This window comes from Oncorhynchus keta, unplaced genomic scaffold (assembly GCF_023373465.1).
Source record: "Oncorhynchus keta strain PuntledgeMale-10-30-2019 unplaced genomic scaffold, Oket_V2 Un_contig_2119_pilon_pilon, whole genome shotgun sequence".
Taxonomy (NCBI): Eukaryota; Metazoa; Chordata; class Actinopteri; order Salmoniformes; family Salmonidae; genus Oncorhynchus; species Oncorhynchus keta.
Window position 1 is genome coordinate 1 of NW_026282357.1, and position 21,358 is coordinate 21,358.

At 51.2% G+C, this 21,358-nt stretch overlaps 1 long non-coding RNA gene and 1 pseudogene across 9 annotated transcripts; one reads left to right on the plus strand and one right to left on the minus strand.

The window, feature by feature from the left end:
• Positions 1-774: 774 nt before the first annotated feature.
• On the minus strand, positions 775-18,625 carry LOC127920908 (histone deacetylase 1-like; annotated as a pseudogene).
• On the plus strand, positions 3,166-12,228 carry LOC127920909 (uncharacterized). 9 transcript variants are annotated; one of them, XR_008107939.1, is made up of 4 exons: positions 3,166-3,341; positions 4,572-4,718; positions 6,372-6,473; positions 12,050-12,228. It is a non-coding gene; the product is annotated as an uncharacterized LOC127920909 (long non-coding RNA). The 9 variants fall into 9 exon arrangements; XR_008107938.1 differs by lacking the exon at positions 12,050-12,228 and adding an exon at positions 11,808-12,043; XR_008107932.1 differs by lacking the exon at positions 12,050-12,228 and adding an exon at positions 10,043-10,221.
• Positions 18,626-21,358: the final 2,733 nt, after the last annotated feature.

The following is a 21,358-nucleotide window of genomic DNA, read 5'->3' on the forward strand; positions in this document are numbered from 1 at the left end:
ACTGCCCATTTTTTCTACTGTGTTATTGACTTGTTAATTGTTTACTCCATGTGTAACTCTGTGTTGTCTGTTCACACTGCTAAGCTTTATCTTGGCCAGGTCGCAGTTGCAAATGAGAACATGTTCTCAACTAGCCTACCTGGTTAAATAAAGGTGAAATAAAAATAAAAATAAAATGTGTATTCATACCTTAACTTTTCACATTACAGCCTTATTACAAAATGTATTCAATCCTTGTCGTTTTTGTTGTTCTGTCAATCTACACACAATAGCCCATAATGACCTTCAGGCAACTCAAGTGGGCTGTGTATGTGCCTTTACCCGAGATAAATTAAAAATGTCTCATAGCAAAAGGGTCTCACTACTTCATGTAAATAAGGTATCTGGTTTTTTATTTTTTTAAATAAATTTGCAACATGTTTTTCTAAAACCTGTTTTCGTTTGGTCATTATGGGGTGTCGTGTGTAGATTGACGGGGTTGTTTTAAAAAATAAAAAAAAATCCATTTTAGAATAAGACTGTAACGTAACAAAATGTGGAAAATAGTGAAGGCGTCTGAATACTTTTCCCAAAATGCACAATGTCTCCCAGCAGACAACCAGGGTTTTCCTCCAAGACGTTTGGCTGACCAACAAACGGTCGTCTAAACATCCCACGGCCGTCAGAGCCCTGAAGACAACACACACACACACACTGAAGACAGCCCTCCTTCAGGTGCGTTACCTTAGACTGGGCTGTTTCAACCTGAGAGAGAGTCCGAGCAACACACACACACACTGAAGACAGCCCTCACTGGGCTGTTTCAACCTGAGAGAGAGTCCTAGCAACACACACACACACACACACACACACACACACACACACTGAAGACAGCCCTCCTTCAGGTGCGTTACCTTTGATGGTGAGGTTGAAACAGCCCAGTCTGTCTCCTGAGAGAGAGTCGGCTCCACACTGTAACACGACTGCACTGGGCTGGAACATCTCCATCACTTTAGCCATCACCTAGCAACACACACACACACAAAAAAAAAAGAGAGAAATGTATAGAAAGTGAGAAACACACACAAAAATATCACCTAGCAACACACACACACACGGATTACAACAACACACCAAATGAATAAGAAGATAAATGTATAAAAAGTGAGAAACACACAAAAACAAGAGGTAGAATCTATTTGACCTCTGTCAGGAACCAAAACACTGAATGCCTTGCAGCAGGAGACTCACAGGTTTGAAGATGGCTTCGTAAGACTCATCGTCGATGCCGTCTCTGAGAGGGTAGTTTACAGCGTAGTACTTCCCCTTCCCTGCTCCAATGTCCTGCACACACACACACACACACACACACACACGTTAGTGTACATACTGGAATACAAAATTACTCAAATGTAGGTTGACAATCCAACACACACACACTGAAAGGGGAGTGCAGTCACAAACACCGGAACACACACTGAAAGGGGAGTGCAGTCACACACACCGGAACACACACTGAAAGGGGAGTGCAGTCACACACACCGGAACACACACTGAAAGGGGAGTGCAGTCACACACACCGGAACACACACTGAAAGGGGAGTGCAGTCACAAACACCGGAACACACACTGAAAGGGGAGTGCAGTCACACACACCGGAACACACACTGAAAGGGGAGTGCAGTCACACACACCGGAACACACACTGAAAGGGGAGTGCAGTCACAAACACCGGAACACACACTGAAAGGGGAGTGCAGTCACACACACCGGAACACACACTGAAAGGGGAGTGCAGTCACACACACCGGAACACACACTGAAAGGGGAGTGCAGTCACACACACCGGAACACACACTGAAAGGGGAGTGCAGTCACACACACCGGAACACACACTGAAAGGGGAGTGCAGTCACACACACCGGAACACACACTGAAAGGGGAGTGCAGTCACACACACCGGAACACACACTGAAAGGGGAGTGCAGTCACACACACCGGAACACACACTGAAGGGAGTGCAGTCACAAACACCGGAACACACACTGAAAGGGGAGTGCAGTCACACACACCGGAACACACACTGAAAGGGGAGTGCAGTCACAAACACCGGAACACACACTGAAAGGGGAGTGCAGTCACACACACCGGAACACACACTGAAAGGGGAGTGCAGTCACACACACCGGAAACACACTGAAAGGGGAGTGCAGTCACAAACACCGGAACACACTGAAAGGGAGTGCAGTCACACACACCGGAACACACACTGAAAGGGGAGTGCAGTCACACACCGGAACACACTGAAAGGGGAGTGCAGTCACACACCGGAACACACACTGAAAGGGAGTGCAGTCACACACACGGAACACACACTGAAAGGGAGTGCAGTCACAAACACCGGAACACACACTGAAAGGGGAGTGCAGTCACACACACCGGAACACACTGAAAGGGGAGTGCAGTCACAAACACCGGAACACACACTGAAAGGGGAGTGCAGTCACACACACGGAACACACACTGAAAGGGAGTGCAGTCACAAACACCGGAACACACACTGAAAGGGGAGTGCAGTCACAAACACCGGAACACACACTGAAAGGGGAGTGCAGTCACACACACCGGAACACACACTGAAAGGGGAGTGCAGTCACACACCGAACACACACTGAAAGGGAGTGCAGTCACACACACCGGAAACACACTGAAAGGGGAGTGCAGTCACAAACACCGAACACACACTGAAAGGGGAGTGCAGTCACAAACACCGGACACACACTGAAAGGGAGTGCAGTCACACACACCGGAACACACACTGAAAGGGGAGTGCAGTCACACACCGAACACACACTGAAAGGGGAGTGCAGTCACACACACCGAACACACACTGAAAGGGGAGTGCAGTCACAAACACCGGAACACACACTGAAAGGGGAGTGCAGTCACAAACACCGGAACACACACTGAAAGGGGAGTGCAGTCACACACACCGAACACACACTGAAAGGGGAGTGCAGTCACACACACCGGAACACACACTGAAAGGGAGTGCAGTCACACACACCGAACACACACTGAAAGGGGAGTGCAGTCACAAACACCGGAACACACACTGAAAGGGAGTGCAGTCACACACACCGGACACACACTGAAAGGGGAGTGCAGTCACAAACACCGGAACACACACTGAAAGGGGAGTGCAGTCACACACACCGGAACACACACTGAAAGGGGAGTGCAGTCACACACACCGGAACACACACTGAAAGGGGAGTGCAGTCACACACACCGGAACACATTTCCCCCCTATTTATTTTTTTCTTATTTTTTTCTTCCTTCTTCCACACACTCACCCTCAGGTCTCTGGTACCAGGGAAGTATTCTCCCAGACACACTCACCCTCAGGTCTCTGGTACCAGGGAAGTATTCTCCCAGAGGACACACTCACCCTCAGGTCTCTGGTACCAGGGAAGTATTCTCCCAGAGGACACACTCACCCTCAGGTCTCTGGTACCAGGGAAGTATTCTCCCAGAGGACACACTCAGCCTCAGGTCTCTGGTACCAGGGAAGTATTCTCCCAGAGGACACACTCACCCTCAGGTCTCCGGTACCAGGGAAGTATTCTCCCAGAGGACACACTCACTCACCCTCAGGTCTCTGGTACCAGGGAAGTATTCTCCCAGAGGACACACACACACTCACCCTCAGGTCTCTGGTACCAGGGAAGTATTCTCCCAGAGGACACACACACACTCACCCTCAGGTCTCTGGTACCAGGAAGTATTCTCCCAGAGGACACTCACCCTCAGGTCTCTGGTACCAGGGAAGTATTCTCCCAGAGGACACACTCACCCTCAGGTCTCCGGTACCAGGGAAGTATTCTCCCAGAGGACACACTCACTCACCCTCAGGTCTCTGGTACCAGGGAAGTATTCTCCCAGAGGACACACACACACTCACCCTCAGGTCTCCGGTACCAGGGAAGTATTCTCCCAGAGGACACACTCACTCACCCTCAGGTCTCTGGTACCAGGGAAGTATTCTCCCAGAGGACACACTCACCCTCAGGTCTCCGGTACCAGGGAAGTATTCTCCCAGAGGACACACTCACTCACCCTCAGGTCTCTGGTACCAGGGAAGTATTCTCCCAGAGGACACACACACTCACCCTCAGGTCTCTGGTACCAGGGAAGTATTCTCCCAGAGGACACACACACTCACCCTCAGGTCTCTGGTACCAGGGAAGTATTCTCCCAGAGGACACACACTCACCCTCAGGTCTCTGGTACCAGGGAAGTATTCTCCCAGAGGACAAACTCACCCTCAGGTCTCCGGTGCCAGGGAGGTATTCTCCCAGAGGACACACACACACTCACCCTCAGGTCTCCCGTGCCAGGGAGGTATTCTCCCAGAGGACACACACACACTCACCCTCAGGTCTCCGGTGCCAGGGAAGTATTCTCCCAGAGGACACACTCACCCTCAGGTCTCTGGTACCAGGGAAGTATTCTCCCAGAGGACACACTCACCCTCAGGTCTCCGGTACCAGGGAAGTATTCTCCCAGAGGACACACACACTCACCCTCAGGTCTCTGGTACCAGGGAAGTATTCTCCCAGAGGACACACTCACCCTCAGGTCTCTGGTACCAGGGAAGTATTCTCCCAGAGGACACACTCACCCTCAGGTCTCTGGTACCAGGGAAGTATTCTCCCAGAGGACACACTCACCCTCAGGTCTCCGGTACCAGGGAAGTATTCTCCCAGAGGACACACTCACCCTCAGGTCTCTGGTACCAGGGAAGTATTCTCCCAGAGGACACACTCACCCTCAGGTCTCTGGTACCAGGGAAGTATTCTCCCAGAGGACACACTCACCCTCAGGTCTCTGGTACCAGGGAAGTATTCTCCCAGAGGACACACTCACCCTCAGGTCTCTGGTACCAGGGAAGTATTCTCCCAGAGGACACACTCACCCTCAGGTCTCCGGTACCAGGGAAGTATTCTCCCAGAGGACACACACACTCACCCTCAGGTCTCTGGTACCAGGGAAGTATTCTCCCAGAGGACACACTCACCCTCAGGTCTCCGGTACCAGGAAGTATTCTCCCAGAGGACACACTCACTCACCCTCAGGTCTCTGGTACCAGGGAAGTATTCTCCCAGAGGACACACACACACTCACCCTCAGGTCTCTGGTACCAGGGAAGTATTCTCCCAGAGGACACACACACTCACCCTCAGGTCTCTGGTACCAGGGAAGTATTCTCCCAGAGGACACACACACACTCACCCTCAGGTCTCTGGTACCAGGGAAGTATTCTCCCAGAGGACACACTCACCCTCAGGTCTCCGGTGCCAGGGAAGTATTCTCCCAGAGGACACACACACTCACCCTCAGGTCTCTGGTACCAGGGAAGTATTCTCCCAGAGGACACACACACACTCACCCTCAGGTCTCCGGTACCAGGGAAGTATTCTCCCAGAGGACACACTCACTCACCCTCAGGTCTCTGGTACCAGGGAAGTATTCTCCCAGAGGACACACTCACCCTCAGGTCTCCGGTACCAGGGAAGTATTCTCCAGAGGACACACTCACTCACCCTCAGGTCTCTGGTACCAGGAAGTATTCTCCCAGAGGACACACACACCCTCAGGTCTCTGGTACCAGGGAAGTATTCTCCCAGAGGACACACACTCACCCTCAGGTCTCTGGTACCAGGGAAGTATTCTCCCAGAGGACACACACACTCACCCTCAGGTCTCTGGTACCAGGGAAGTATTCTCCCAGAGGACACACTCACCCTCAGGTCTCTGGTACCAGGGAAGTATTCTCCCAGAGGACACACACTCACCCTCAGGTCTCTGGTACCAGGGAAGTATTCTCCCAGAGGACAAACTCACCCTCAGGTCTCCGGTGCCAGGGAGGTATTCTCCCAGAGGACACACACACTCACCCTCAGGTCTCTGGTACCAGGAAGTATTCTCCCAGAGGACACACACTCACCCTCAGGTCTCTGGTACCAGGGAGGTATTCTCCCAGAGGACACACACACACTCACCCTCAGGTCTCTGGTACCAGGGAAGTATTCTCCCAGAGGACACACACACTCACCCTCAGGTCTCTGGTACCAGGGAAGTATTCTCCCAGAGGACACACACACTCCCCTCAGGTCTCTGGTACCAGGGAAGTATTCTCCCAGAGGACACACACACACTCACCCTCAGGTCTCTGGTACCAGGGAAGTATTCTCCCAGAGGACACACACACTCACCCTCAGGTCTCTGGTACCAGGGAAGTATTCTCCCAGAGGACACACACACACTCACCCTCAGGTCTCTGGTACCAGGGAAGTATTCTCCCAGAGGACACACACACTCACCCTCAGGTCTCCGGTACCAGGGAAGTATTCTCCCAGAGGACACACACACTCACCCTCAGGTCTCTGGTACCAGGGAAGTATTCTCCCAGAGGACACACTCACCCTCAGGTCTCTGGTACCAGGGAAGTATTCTCCCAGAGGACACACTCACCTCAGGTCTCCGGTACCAGGGAAGTATTCTCCCAGAGGACACACACACTCACCCTCAGGTCTCTGGTACCAGGAAGTATTCTCCCAGAGGACACACTCACCCTCAGGTCTCTGGTACCAGGGAAGTATTCTCCCAGAGGACACACTCACCCTCAGGTCTCTGGTACCAGGGAAGTATTCTCCCAGAGGACACACTCACCCTCAGGTCTCTGGTACCAGGGAAGTATTCTCCCAGACACTCACCCTCAGGTCTCTGGTACCAGGGAAGTATTCTCCCAGAGGACACACACTCACCCTCAGGTCTCCGGTACCAGGAAGTATTCTCCCAGAGGACACACTCACCCTCAGGTCTCTGGTACCAGGGAAGTATTCTCCCAGACACACTCACCCTCAGGTCTCTGGTACCAGGGAAGTATTCTCCCAGAGGACACACTCACCCTCAGGTCTCTGGTACCAGGGAAGTATTCTCCCAGAGGACACACTCACCCTCAGGTCTCTGGTACCAGGGAAGTATTCTCCCAGACACACTCACCCTCAGGTCTCTGGTACCAGGGAAGTATTCTCCCAGAGGACACACTCACCCTCAGGTCTCCGGTACCAGGGAAGTATTCTCCCAGAGGACACACACACTCACCCCCTCAGGTCTCTGGTACCAGGGAAGTATTCTCCCAGAGGACACACTCACCCTCAGGTCTCTGGTACCAGGGAAGTATTCTCCCAGAGGACACACTCACCCTCAGGTCTCTGGTACCAGGGAAGTATTCTCCCAGAGGACACACTCACCCTCAGGTCTCTGGTACCAGGAAGTATTCTCCCAGACACACTCACCCTCAGGTCTCTGGTACCAGGGAAGTATTCTCCCAGAGGACACACTCACCCTCAGGTCTCTGGTACCAGGGAAGTATTCTCCCAGAGGACACACTCACCCTCAGGTCTCTGGTACCAGGGAAGTATTCTCCCAGAGGACACACTCACCCCCTCAGGTCTCTGGTACCAGGGAAGTATTCTCCCAGAGGACACACTCACCCTCAGGTCTCCGGTACCAGGGAAGTATTCTCCCAGAGGACACACTCACCCTCAGGTCTCCGGTACCAGGGAAGTATTCTCCCAGAGGACACACTCACCCTCAGGTCTCTGGTACCAGGGAAGTATTCTCCCAGAGGACACACTCACCCTCAGGTCTCCGGTACCAGGAAGTATTCTCCCAGAGGACACACACACTCACCTCAGGTCTCTGGTACCAGGGAAGTATTCTCCCAGAGGACACACTCACCCTCAGGTCTCTGGTACCAGGGAAGTATTCTCCCAGAGGACACACACACACTCACCCTCAGGTCTCTGGTACCAGGGAATATTCTCCCAGAGGACACACTCACCCTCAGGTCTCTGGTACCAGGAAGTATTCTCCCAGAGGACACACACACACTCACCCTCAGGTCTCCGGTACCAGGGAAGTATTCTCCCAGAGACACACACACACACTCACCCCTCAGGTCTCCGGTGCCAGGGAAATATTCTCCCAGAGGACACACACACTCACCCTCAGGTCTCCGGTACCAGGGAAGTATTCTCCCAGAGGACACACTCACCCTCAGGTCTCCGGTACCAGGGAAGTATTCTCCCAGAGGACACACACACACTCACCCTCAGGTCTCCGGTACCAGGAAGTATTCTCCCAGAGGACACACACACACTCACCTCAGGTCTCCGGTACCAGGGAAGTATTCTCCCAGAGGACACACACTCACCCTCAGGTCTCCGGTACCAGGGAAGTATTCTCCCAGAGGACACACACACTCACCCTCAGGTCTCTGGTACCAGGAAGTATTCTCCCAGAGGACACACTCACCCTCAGGTCTCTGGTACCAGGGAAGTATTCTCCCAGAGGACACACTCACCCTCAGGTCTCTGGTACCAGGGAAGTATTCTCCCAGAGGACACACTCACCTCAGGTCTCTGGGTACCAGGGAAGTATTCTCCCAGACACACTCACCCTCAGGTCTCTGGTACCAGGGAAGTATTCTCCCAGAGGACACACTCACCCCTCAGGTCTCTGGTACCAGGGAAGTATTCTCCCAGAGGACACACTCACCCTCAGGTCTCTGGTACCAGGGAAGTATTCTCCAGAGGACACACTCACCCTCAGGTCTCTGGTACAGGGAAGTATTCTCCCAGAGGACACACTCACCTCAGGTCTCCGGTACCAGGGAAGTATTCTCCCAGAGGACACACTCACCCTCAGGTCTCCGGTACCAGGGAAGTATTCTCCCAGAGGACACACTCACCCTCAGGTCTCTGGTACCAGGGAAGTATTCTCCCAGAGGACACACACACACTCAGGTCTCCGGTACCAGGGAAGTATTCTCCCAGAGGACACACACACTCACCCTCAGGTCTCTGGTACCAGGGAAGTATTCTCCCAGAGGACACACTCACCCTCAGGTCTCTGGTACCAGGAAGTATTCTCCCAGAGGACACACACACACTCACCCTCAGGTCTCTGGTACCAGGGAAGTATTCTCCCAGAGGACACACTCACCCTCAGGTCTCTGGTACCAGGGAAGTATTCTCCCAGAGGACACACACACACTCACCCTCAGGTCTCCGGTACCAGGGAAGTATTCTCCCAGAGGACACACACACACTCACCCTCAGGTCTCCGGTGCCAGGGAAATATTCTCCCAGAGGACACACACACTCACCCTCAGGTCTCGGTACCAGGGAAGTATTCTCCCAGAGGACACACTCACCCTCAGGTCTCCGGTACCAGGGAAGTATTCTCCCAGAGGACACACACACACTCACCCTCAGGTCTCCGGTACCAGGGAAGTATTCTCCCAGAGGACACACACACACTCACCCTCAGGTCTCCGGTACCAGGGAAGTATTCTCCCAGAGGACACACTCACCCTCAGGTCTCCGGTGCCAGGAAGTATTCTCCCAGAGGACACACTCACCCTCAGGTCTCCGGTACCAGGGAAGTATTCTCCCAGAGGACACACACACTCACCCTCAGGTCTCCGGTGCCAGGGAAATATTCTCCCAGAGGACACACACACACTCACCTCAGGTCTCCGGTGCCAGGGAGGTATTCTCCCAGAGGACACACACACACTCACCCCTCAGTCTCCCCGTGCCAGGGAGGTATTCTCCCAGAGGACACACACACACTCACCCTCAGGTCTCCGGTGCCAGGGAAGTATTCTCCCAGAGGACACACTCACCCTCAGGTCTCTGGTACCAGGGAAGTATTCTCCCAGAGGACACACTCACCCTCAGGTCTCTGGTACCAGGGAAGTATTCTCCCAGAGGACACACACACTCACCCTCAGGTCTCTGGTACCAGGGAAGTATTCTCCCAGAGGACACACTCACCCTCAGGTCTCTGGTACCAGGGAAGTATTCTCCCAGAGGACACACTCACCCTCAGGTCTCTGGTACCAGGGAAGTATTCTCCCAGAGGACACACACTCACCCTCAGGTCTCTGGTACCAGGGAAGTATTCTCCCAGACACACTCACCCTCAGGTCTCTGGTACCAGGGAAGTATTCTCCCAGAGGACACACTCACCCTCAGGTCTCTGGTACCAGGGAAGTATTCTCCCAGAGGACACACTCACCCTCAGGTCTCTGGTACCAGGGAAGTATTCTCCCAGAGGACACACTCACCCTCAGGTCTCTGGTACCAGGGAAGTATTCTCCCAGAGGACACACACACTCACCCTCAGGTCTCCGGTGCCAGGGAATTATTCTCCCAGAGGACACACTCACCCTCAGGTCTCTGGTACCAGGGAAGTATTCTCCCAGAGAACACACTCACCCTCAGGTCTCTGGTACCAGGGAAGTATTCTCCCAGAGGACACACTCACCCTCAGGTCTCCGGTACCAGGGAAGTATTCTCCCAGAGGACACACACACTCACCCTCAGGTCTCTGGTACCAGGGAAGTATTCTCCCAGAGGACACACTCACCCTCAGGTCTCTGGTACCAGGGAAGTATTCTCCCAGAGGACACACTCACTCACCCTCAGGTCTCTGGTACCAGGGAAGTATTCTCCCAGAGGACACACTCACCTCAGGTCTCTGGTACCAGGGAAGTATTCTCCAGAGGACACACACACACTCACCCTCAGGTCTCCGGTACCAGGGAAGTATTCTCCCAGAGGACACACACACTCACCCTCAGGTCTCGGTGCCAGGGAAATATTCTCCCAGAGGACACACACACACTCACCCTCAGGTCTCCGGTACCAGGGAAGTATTCTCCCAGAGGACACACTCACCTCAGGTCTCCGGTACCAGGGAAGTATTCTCCCAGAGGACACACACACTCACCCTCAGGTCTCCGGTACCAGGGAAGTATTCTCCCAGAGGACACACACACACTCACCCTCAGGTCTCCGGTACCAGGGAAGTATTCTCCCAGAGGACACACTCACCCTCAGGTCTCCGGTGCCAGGGAAGTATTCTCCCAGAGGACACACTCACCCTCAGGTCTCCGGTACCAGGGAAGTATTCTCCCAGAGGACACACACACTCACTCACCTCAGGTCTCGTGCCAGGGAAATATTCTCCCAGAGGACACACACTCACCCTCAGGTCTCCGGTGCCAGGGAGGTATTCTCCCAGAGGACACACACTCACCCTCAGGTCTCCCGTGCCAGGGAGGTATTCTCCCAGAGGACACACACACACTCACCCTCAGGTCTCCGGTGCCAGGGAAGTATTCTCCCAGAGGACACACTCACCCTCAGGTCTCTGGTACCAGGGAAGTATTCTCCCAGAGGACACACTCACCTCAGGTCTCCGGTACCAGGGAAGTATTCTCCCAGAGGACACACACACTCACCTCAGGTCTCTGGTACCAGGGAAGTATTCTCCCAGAGGACACACTCACCCTCAGGTCTCTGGTACCAGGGAAGTATTCTCCCAGAGGACACACTCACCCTCAGGTCTCTGGTACCAGGGAAGTATTCTCCCAGAGGACACACTCACCCTCAGGTCTCTGGTACCAGGGAAGTATTCTCCCAGACACACTCACCCTCAGGTCTCTGGTACCAGGGAAGTATTCTCCCAGAGGACACACTCACCCTCAGGTCTCTGGTACCAGGGAAGTATTCTCCCCAGAGGACACACTCACCCTCAGGTCTCTGGTACCAGGGAAGTATTCTCCCAGAGGACACACTCACCCTCAGGTCTCTGGTACCAGGAAGTATTCTCCCAGAGGACACACTCACCCTCAGGTCTCCGGTACCAGGGAAGTATTCTCCCAGAGGACACACACTCACCCTCAGGTCTCTGGTACCAGGGAAGTATTCTCCCAGAGGACACACTCACCCTCAGGTCTCTGGTACCAGGGAAGTATTCTCCCAGAGGACACACTCACCCTCAGGTCTCTGGTACCAGGGAAGTATTCTCCCAGAGGACACACTCACCCTCAGGTCTCTGGTACCAGGGAAGTATTCTCCCAGAGGACACACTCACCCTCAGGTCTCTGGTACCAGGGAAGTATTCTCCCAGACACACTCACCCTCAGGTCTCTGGTACCAGGGAAGTATTCTCCCAGAGGACACACTCACCCTCAGGTCTCTGGTACCAGGGAAGTATTCTCCCAGAGGACACACTCACCCTCAGGTCTCTGGTACCAGGGAAGTATTCTCCCAGAGGACACACTCACCCTCAGGTCTCTGGTACCAGGGAAGTATTCTCCCAGAGGACACACTCACCCTCAGGTCTCCGGTACCAGGGAAGTATTCTCCCAGAGGACACACTCACCCTCAGGTCTCTGGTACCAGGGAAGTATTCTCCCAGAGGACACACTCACCCTCAGGTCTCTGGTACCAGGGAAGTATTCTCCCAGAGGACACACTCACCCTCAGGTCTCCGGTACCAGGGAAGTATTCTCCCAGAGGACACACACACTCACCCTCAGGTCTCTGGTACCAGGGAAGTATTCTCCCAGAGGACACACTCACCCTCAGGTCTCTGGTACCAGGGAAGTATTCTCCCAGAGGACACACACACACTCACCCTCAGGTCTCTGGTACCAGGGAAGTATTCTCCCAGAGGACAAACTCACCCTCAGGTCTCCGGTGCCAGGGAAGTATTCTCCCAGAGGACACACACACACTCACCCTCAGGTCTCCGGTACCAGGGAAGTATTCTCCCAGAGGACACACACACACTCACCCTCAGGTCTCCGGTGCCAGGGAAATATTCTCCCAGAGGACACACACACACTCACCCTCAGGTCTCCGGTACCAGGGAAGTATTCTCCCAGAGGACACACTCACCCTCAGGTCTCCGGTACCAGGGAAGTATTCTCCCAGAGGACACACACACACTCACCCTCAGGTCTCCGGTACCAGGGAAGTATTCTCCCAGAGGACACACACACACTCACCCTCAGGTCTCCGGTACCAGGGAAGTATTCTCCCAGAGGACACACTCACCCTCAGGTCTCCGGTGCCAGGGAAATATTCTCCCAGAGGACACACACACACTCACCCTCAGGTCTCCGGTGCCAGGGAAGTATTCTCCCAGAGGACACACACACACTCACCCTCAGGTCTCCGGTGCCAGGGAAATATTCTCCCAGAGGACACACACACACTCACCCTCAGGTCTCCGGTGCCAGGGAGGTATTCTCCCAGAGGGACACACACACACTCACCCTCAGGTCTCCCGTGCCAGGGAGGTATTCTCCCAGAGGACACACACACACTCACCCTCAGGTCTCCGGTGCCAGGGAAATATTCTCCCAGAGGACACACACACACTCACCCTCAGGTCTCCCGTGCCAGGGAGGTATTCTCCCAGAGGACACACACACACTCACCCTCAGGTCTCCGGTACCAGGAAGTATTCTCCCAGAGGACACACACACACTCACCCTCAGGTCTCCCGTGCCAGGGAGGTATTCTCCCAGAGGACACACACACACTCACCCTCAGGTCTCCGGTGCCAGGGAAATATTCTCCCAGAGGACACACACACACTCACCCTCAGGTCTCCGGTGCCAGGGAAGTATTCTCCCAGAGGACACACACACACTCACCCTCAGGTCTCCGGTGCCAGGGAAGTATTCTCCCAGAGGACACACACACACTCACCCTCAGGTCTCCGGTGCCAGGGAAATATTCTCCCAGAGGACACACACACACTCACCCTCAGGTCTCCGGTGCCAGGGAAGTATTCTCCATACTTGTGGAAGGAGGCCGTCATGACCCGGTCTGTGGTGAAGAAAGCCTCTTCCACTCCGTCTCCATGGTGAATGTCGATGTCTATGTACAACACCCTCTGGTGGTACCTGACAGGACAGACAATATCTACGTTAGATTCTATTACCTGACAGGACAGACAACTCATTACATACAATATCTACGTTAGATTCTATTACCTGACAGGACAGACAACTCATTACAGACAATATCTACGTTAGATTCTATTACCTGACAGGACAGACAACTCATTACATACAATATCTACGTTAGATTCTATTACCTGACAGGACAGACAATATCTACGTTAGATTCTATTACCTGACAGGACAGACAATATCTACGTTAGATTCTATTACCTGACAGGACAGGCAATATCTACGTTAGATTCTATTACCTGACAGGACAGGCAATATCTACGTTAGATTCTATTACCTGACAGGACAGACAATATCTACGTTAGATTCTATTACCTGACAGGACAGGCAATATCTACGTTAGATTCTATTACCTGACAGGACAGACAATATCTACGTTAGATTCTATTACCTGACAGGACAGACAATATCTACGTTAGATTCTATTACCTGACAGGACAGACTATTAAATTAAATGAATACACCCATATCTAGGTTTATCAGAGCCTGGGTGACTATTCATTTCAACAAGAGAAACACACACCATGACAAGCCAAGGACACGTCACCATACTGTTCAGTCTTTTAGAGGCTGACCGATGAATTAGGACGATTTCAAGTTTTCATAACAAAATCATATAATCGACCCTTTTGGATGCCAATTATATTGCACTCCACGAGGAGACGGCTGGCCGCCTGTTGCTCCACGAGGAGACGGCTGGCCGCCTGTTGCTCCACGAGAGACGGCTGGCCGCCTGTTGCTCCACGAGGAGACGGCTGGCCGCCTGTTGCTCCACGAGGAGACGGCTGGCCGCCTGTTGCTCCACGAGGAGACTGCTGGCCGCCTGTTGCCCACGAGGAGACTGCTGGCCGCCTGTTGCTCCACGAGGAGACTGCTGGCCGCCTGTTGCTCCACGAGGAGACTGCTGGCCGCCTGTTGCTCCACGAGGAGACTGCTGGCCGCCTGTTGCTCCACGAGGAGACTGCTGGCCGCCTGTTGCTCCACGAGGAGACTGCTGGCCGCCTGTTGCTCCACGAGGAGACTGCTGGCCGCCTGTTGCTCCACGAGGAGACTGCTGGCCGCCTGTTGCTCCACGAGAGACTGCTGGCCGCCTGTTGCTCCACGAGGAGACTGCTGGCCGCCTGTTGCTCCACGAGGAGACTGCTGGCCGCCTGTTGCTCCACGATGAGACTGCTGGCCGCCTGTTGCTCCACGATGAGACTGCTGGCCGCCTGTTGCTCCACGATGAGACTGCTGGCCGCCTGTTGCTCCACGATGAGACTGCTGGCCGCCTGTTGCTCCACGATGAGACTGCTGGCCGCCTGTTGCTCCACGAGGAGACTGCTGGCCGCCTGTTACTCCACGAGGAGACTGCTGGCCGCCTGTTGCTCCACGAGGAGACTGCTGGCCGCCTGTTACTCCATGTGGAGACTGCTGGCCGCCTGTTACTCCACGAGGAGACTGCTGGCCGCCTGTTACTCCACGAGACACTGCTGGCCGCCTGTTACTCCACGAGGAGACTGCTGGCCGCCTGTTACTCCATGAGGAGACTGCGTGGTAGGCTGACCACCTGTTACCCACGAAGAGACTGGCAAGCTGGCCGCCTGTTACTCCACGAGGAGACTGCTGGCCGCCTGTTACTCCACGAGGAGACTGCGTGGCAGGCTGACCACCTGTTACTCCACGAGGAGACTGCGTGGCAGGCTGACCACCTGTTACATTTACATTTAAGTCATTTAGCAGACACGAGGAGACTGCGTGGCAGGCTGACCACCTGTTACTCCACGAGGAGACTGCGTGGCAGGCTGACCACCTGTTACTCCACGAGGAGACTGCGTGACAGGCTGACCACCTGTTACGTGAGGGCAGCAAGGGAGCCAAGGTACGTTGCTAGCTAGCATTAAACGTATCTTGTAAAAATAAAAATACATCTTAACATAATCACTAGTTAACCAAGTAATATCACCAACCATGTGTAGTTAACTAGCTTGTCCTGCGATGCATGTAATCAATGCGGTGCCTGTTCATTTATCATCGAATTACAGCCCACTTCAACGTCACCAAACGGGTGATGATTTAGCAAAAGCACATTAACGAAAAAAAGCAGAATCGTTGCACAAATGTACCTAACCACCAACATCAATGCCTTTAAAATCAATACACAGAAGTGTATCTTTTAAACCTGCATATTCAGTTAAAAAAGAAATGCATGTTAACAGGCAATATTAACTAGGGAAATTGTGTCACTTCTCTTGAATTCTGTGCAAGCAGGGTCAGGGTATATGCAGCAGTTTGGGCCGTCTGGCTCGTTGCGTTTAATCTAAACATGTTTCATTATTTATTTGAGACTAAATAGATTTTATTGATGTATTATATTAAGTTAAAATAAGTGTTCATTCAGTATTGTTGTAATTGTCATTATTACAAATATATATATTTTTTAAACCTCGGTCGATTTATCGTTATCGGCTTTTTTGGTCCGCCAATAAATCGGGTATCGGATTTTATTTTATTTAGGAGTCGGTCGACCTCTACTGTCTTTCCTCAAAAGTGAAAAGAGAAGGAGAAAGACACAGACAAGAAGATGGGCCCAACGGGGTGAGGGGAGTTGGCGGGCCCACTGGGGTGAGGGGAGTTGGCGGGCCCACGGGGTGAGGGGAGTTGGCGGGCCCACCGGGGTGAGGGAGTTGGCGGGCCCACCGGGGGTGAGGAGTTGGCGGGCCCACCGGGTGAGGGGAGTTGGCGGGCCCACCGGGGGTGAGGGGAGTTGGCGGGCCCACCGGGGGTGAGGGGTTAGGCGAGGCCCAACGGGGTGAGGAGAGTTGGCGAGCCCACCGGGGTGAGGGTGACCACACAGGGCTCTTACTTGAGCAGCTCCAGGATGGCGAGGACGATGTCGTTGACGTAGCAGAACCCAGAGGCCTCAGACTTCTTGGCATGATGGAGTCCTCCGGCCCAGTTGATGGCGATGTCCGTCTGCTGCTTGTTCAGCTTCACTGCCCCCGCTACACACAGAGGGAGGAGGGAAGAGTCAACATAGGAAGTGAGAGGTAGAGAGGCAAGCGAAGTCAGTGGTGGACAGTAAGGCAGATGGAGAAAGAAACTAGACTTACCGACAGAGCCTCCCGTTGAGAGCTGACAGAACTCAAACAGACCGTCAAACACTGGACAGTCCTCTCCCACATTAACTGTTAAGAGAACAGCAAGGACAAAAAGACATTCATTTGAGATGTTTGATTGAGGCCTGCAGGTTTGTTTCAATGCGTAAAGCTGTAACCTACATAACAGATGCGAGTGTGGAGAATAGACTCGACTCAGCTCAACATTCGCCCATATGAAAACACGACAAAAAAACAAGGTATTACAAGGTATGCTAAGCTATAGTTTCGGGGTGAAATATCCCTTTAAAATGCACCCCCGCCTGAGCAATGCTAGGGGTGAAACACTGTCTGCTACTCACATCTCTGCATCTGCTTGCTGTGTTCTGACATGTTGTCTGGCCGGATGGAACGCAAGAACTTGATGTAGCCGTCACTGTGGTACTTGGTCATCTCCCTCTCCACTGGCCTTGTGGGGTCTCTGGGAGGTCAGAAAAGTGTGTTGCAAGGGGGATGCAATATGTAGAAAACATTCGTTAGTAAAAACGTTCGCCCGATTTCACTTTAGATAATGTATTTTTCAATAACCAAAACATACGGGGCGGTCAGAAAACTTGTAGTCCACAACTATCCAATTTAGACTTTTATAAAGTCTAGAGGACAGCTCAACTATACAGAATGTTACTTCAAACACGTGTTGAGAAAAAAAGTTATTTTCTATGATGAAGAATGAGTCCAGTCCCATCAGCTTCAGTTCTATACAATATCTAAGTGATAAAATGGCCACATATCTGTACGTCACCTTGGAAATAATGGAAGACGCAGCGTTATGAAGAGGAGCCGAGTCCCTTTGTGGAGTTAATTTACCCAGGTAATGTAACGTTACAGAATGGAGGTGTTTGTCCGCTGATACCACAGTTGCCAAATAAATCAATACGGAAGCACACATTTACCGGATAGAGACATTTTGTTTTTTTTGGGGGTTGACATCCATTTTGAAAAAGTTCATTCATATTTGAGTTGTCGTTTGTTCGATATTTACAGACGTGACCCAATGGTTCAGTTCTTTACCATTTGGCAGCTGCCATGCTCAGTGGAAACGTTATTATTATTATTATCCCTTGCTTGCGTCTAGCAAGTCAACTAGCTACACAGTTAACCTCTGCAGCCAGAATAACAGCCCAAAATAACATGTCTCTGCAAAACAAATAAATGCTAGCTACGCTTTCTTCCCCCATCGTTGGACCTACGTTGACTACATTTACATTTACATTTAAGTCATTTAGCAGACGCTCTTATATCCAGAGCGACTATGCATCTCATTTCAGTTCGTGTGGTTTAGCTTTCTGTACATTTGTAGCAAGTACTGTCTGCATTGTATGAGCATACTGCCTCATGATTGCAAGATGTCCCGATAGCTTTTCCAACTGTCCTTGCTATCTGGCTATAAATGGCCAATTTAGAATGCCATTCTAGCCAATCAGAAACAATTATTCAACAGTGCAGTTGAAAACATTTATTTTATACCATAAATATCAAAACTAATCTATCGAAGAAAAAAAGTATATCTATACATAAGCCCACTGTGGCTTGTTGTACTCACGTAGATCTCCATCTTCCTGTACAGTCCATAGTTGAGCAGCAGGTTGTGGGTCATAATGGATCCTGTGGGGTTTCATGGGATGACCTGACCATAGTAATAATTACCCACGTCGCCTGGGGGGGAGAAACAAAGAGTTTTAGACTAAAACTAGTGAAACAACAAAACCATATGTCCTTCCCCTAACCCAGATGTAGGGTAACTCTGGGCTTTACATTTTAGTCATTTAGCTCTTATCCAGAACGATTTACACGAGCAATTAGGATTAAGTGCCTTGCTCAAGGACACATCGGCATATATATATATATATATATATATATAAAATTAATCTAGTCGGTTCTGGGATTCGAAACCAGCGACCATCCGGTTACTGTCCCAGCGCTCTTAACTGCTTTGGCTTCCTGCCGCTTTGAGCAGCACTATCAAACATACAGTCTGGTAACTCCACACAGCACGAAACATACCTATACTAGTTTTATTTTAATGACGAATCAATGATCATAGACCTCTGCAAAGAGGTCTAAGTCTTCATAGCGCAGATACAACAACCTCTCCAGCACAATTCACTACTAACCCACAAAAGTTGTCTCATCAAAACACCGCTAGCCACGTTTAACTGACAAAACCCCACTTTTACTAAAACGTATGTAGCGAAATATCAAGAGGTTATTCGTGATTCAAAGATACTTATTAGTAACACTAAAACCATTTTCTGGCTATTTAACGTTAGCTAGTTGCGCATGCTCACTCAGTCATAAGCCTACTATAACGTTAGTTAGCCAGATTTGCCACAAATTAATATATAATTTACTAGTTAGCTAGAGATTGGCATTCATTTGATTGCAAACATTACAAAATAAATGAGGGAATAAAAACGACTCTCAAGTTGCTTTGGCAAGCTAACAAAAGTCTTCTTCCCAACTAGCTAATGATGGTAAGCTAAACCACTCGGTAGCTAGTTAGTTGCTAACTCGCCTTACGGCACTTCTCTCAAGAGGGGACATAGGCCTTTCGACCACCGATCCTCTCCGATACAACAAATAATACTACCCGGGAAAACCAATGAGATACAATAACATCAAATCTTACCGTCATAATAATAGCAAACTTTCTTTGTTCCTCCTGCAGACGACAGCGCCATTTTACTCCACAATTAGTAACCGCACGGTTCTTTTGTGTCACGCCGGGATTTTTTTCCACTGTCGTCTCGTCCAATCACCGAAGTCTGCTCTGTCTGAAGGCGTTGTTGCGAAGGATGCACTCTTTCTGTTTGCATTGCCACCCAAAGATGTTCTGCATGGTGCCACCCAAAGATGTTCTAGTCATCTCTATCTGGTGCCACCCAAAATCATTCAGATTATCATCTATCTGTGCGTTATTAGATAGTTCTACTCGTCTATCTGTGGTGCCACCCAAAGATGTTCTAGTCATCTATCCTGTGGGTGCCACCCACAAGATGTTCTAGTCACTCTATCTAGATTGGTGCCACCCAAAGATGTTCTAAGTCATCTATCTGAGGTGCCACCCAGGAGATGTTCTAATACGTCCTGTCTAACCTGTGGTGCCACCCAAGATGTTGCTAGTCATCTATCTGCATTGGTTTGCCACCCCAGAGATCGTTCTAGTCATCTATCTGGGGGTGCCTACCCAAAGATGTTCTAGTCATCTATCTGTGGTGCCTGCCCCCAAAGAATGTTCTAGTCGTCTATCTGTGGTGCCACCCAAAAAGATGTTCTAGTCATCTATCTGTTGGTGCACCTTTTAAAGATGTTCTAGTCATCTATCTGTGGTGCCACCCAAAGATATTCTAGTCATCCGTCTGGTGCCACCCAAAGATGTTCTAGTCATCTATCTGTGGTGCCACCCAAAGAATATTCTAGTCATCTATCATGGTGCCACCCAAGATGTTCAAGTCATCTATCTGGGGTGCCACCCAAAGATATTCTACTCATCTATCTCGCATTTTATAAAGATATTTCGTCATCTATCTGGTGCAGTCTGTGAGTGTCATTATGTGCTGTCGCAACCTTTACTCCCAAGTGTACATTGAATAAATAAACCCTCATATATTCCTCCTATTGCGTATGATGAAGCGCCTCAGCGTTGCCTAACACTGCAACACTAATGATATTGCACATAAATCGGCACATTCCTGTACTTTGATCTTGCACATTAATAGTTTTTTTTTTCTCATTGAGCTGGATGGATACTGAAGTACATATATCAAAAATATGATGAAAGGGATGATGATGATGACAGCCTACTATATACGCCTGTATATAGGTAAGTCGTTTTTATACATCATTTTCAATGGATTCAGCTGTTAGCCACCAGATGGTGCCATTGTACTACAATAAGCAATCTGCTCCGTGTTACATGTGTTACTTATCAAAATCTGCTCACAGAGTTGTTGGCTATAGGCCTACTATCTCTGGCACTGATGGTCACTCTGCAGCTTGTGTCTTGATAAGCTGGAGGACCTATTCCCCCACCTCTTGCAGCACTCTGCCAATCGGGTCTTTATGGTAGAGTGGCCAGGCGCAACCACTCTCAGTAAAGGCACACATGTTGCCAAAAACTAAAGACTCTCAGACCACGAGAAACAGATTCTCTGGTCACAGTGAAATAAGGTGAAACTTTGGCCTGAATGCCAAGCGTCATGTCTGGAATGCCTGGCACCATCTACGGTGAGCATGGTGGTGGCATCATGCTGTGGGGATGTTTTTCACAGGCATGGACTGGGAGATTAGTCGATCAAGGAAAAAATAACTGAGCAAGCTTTAGAAGGCA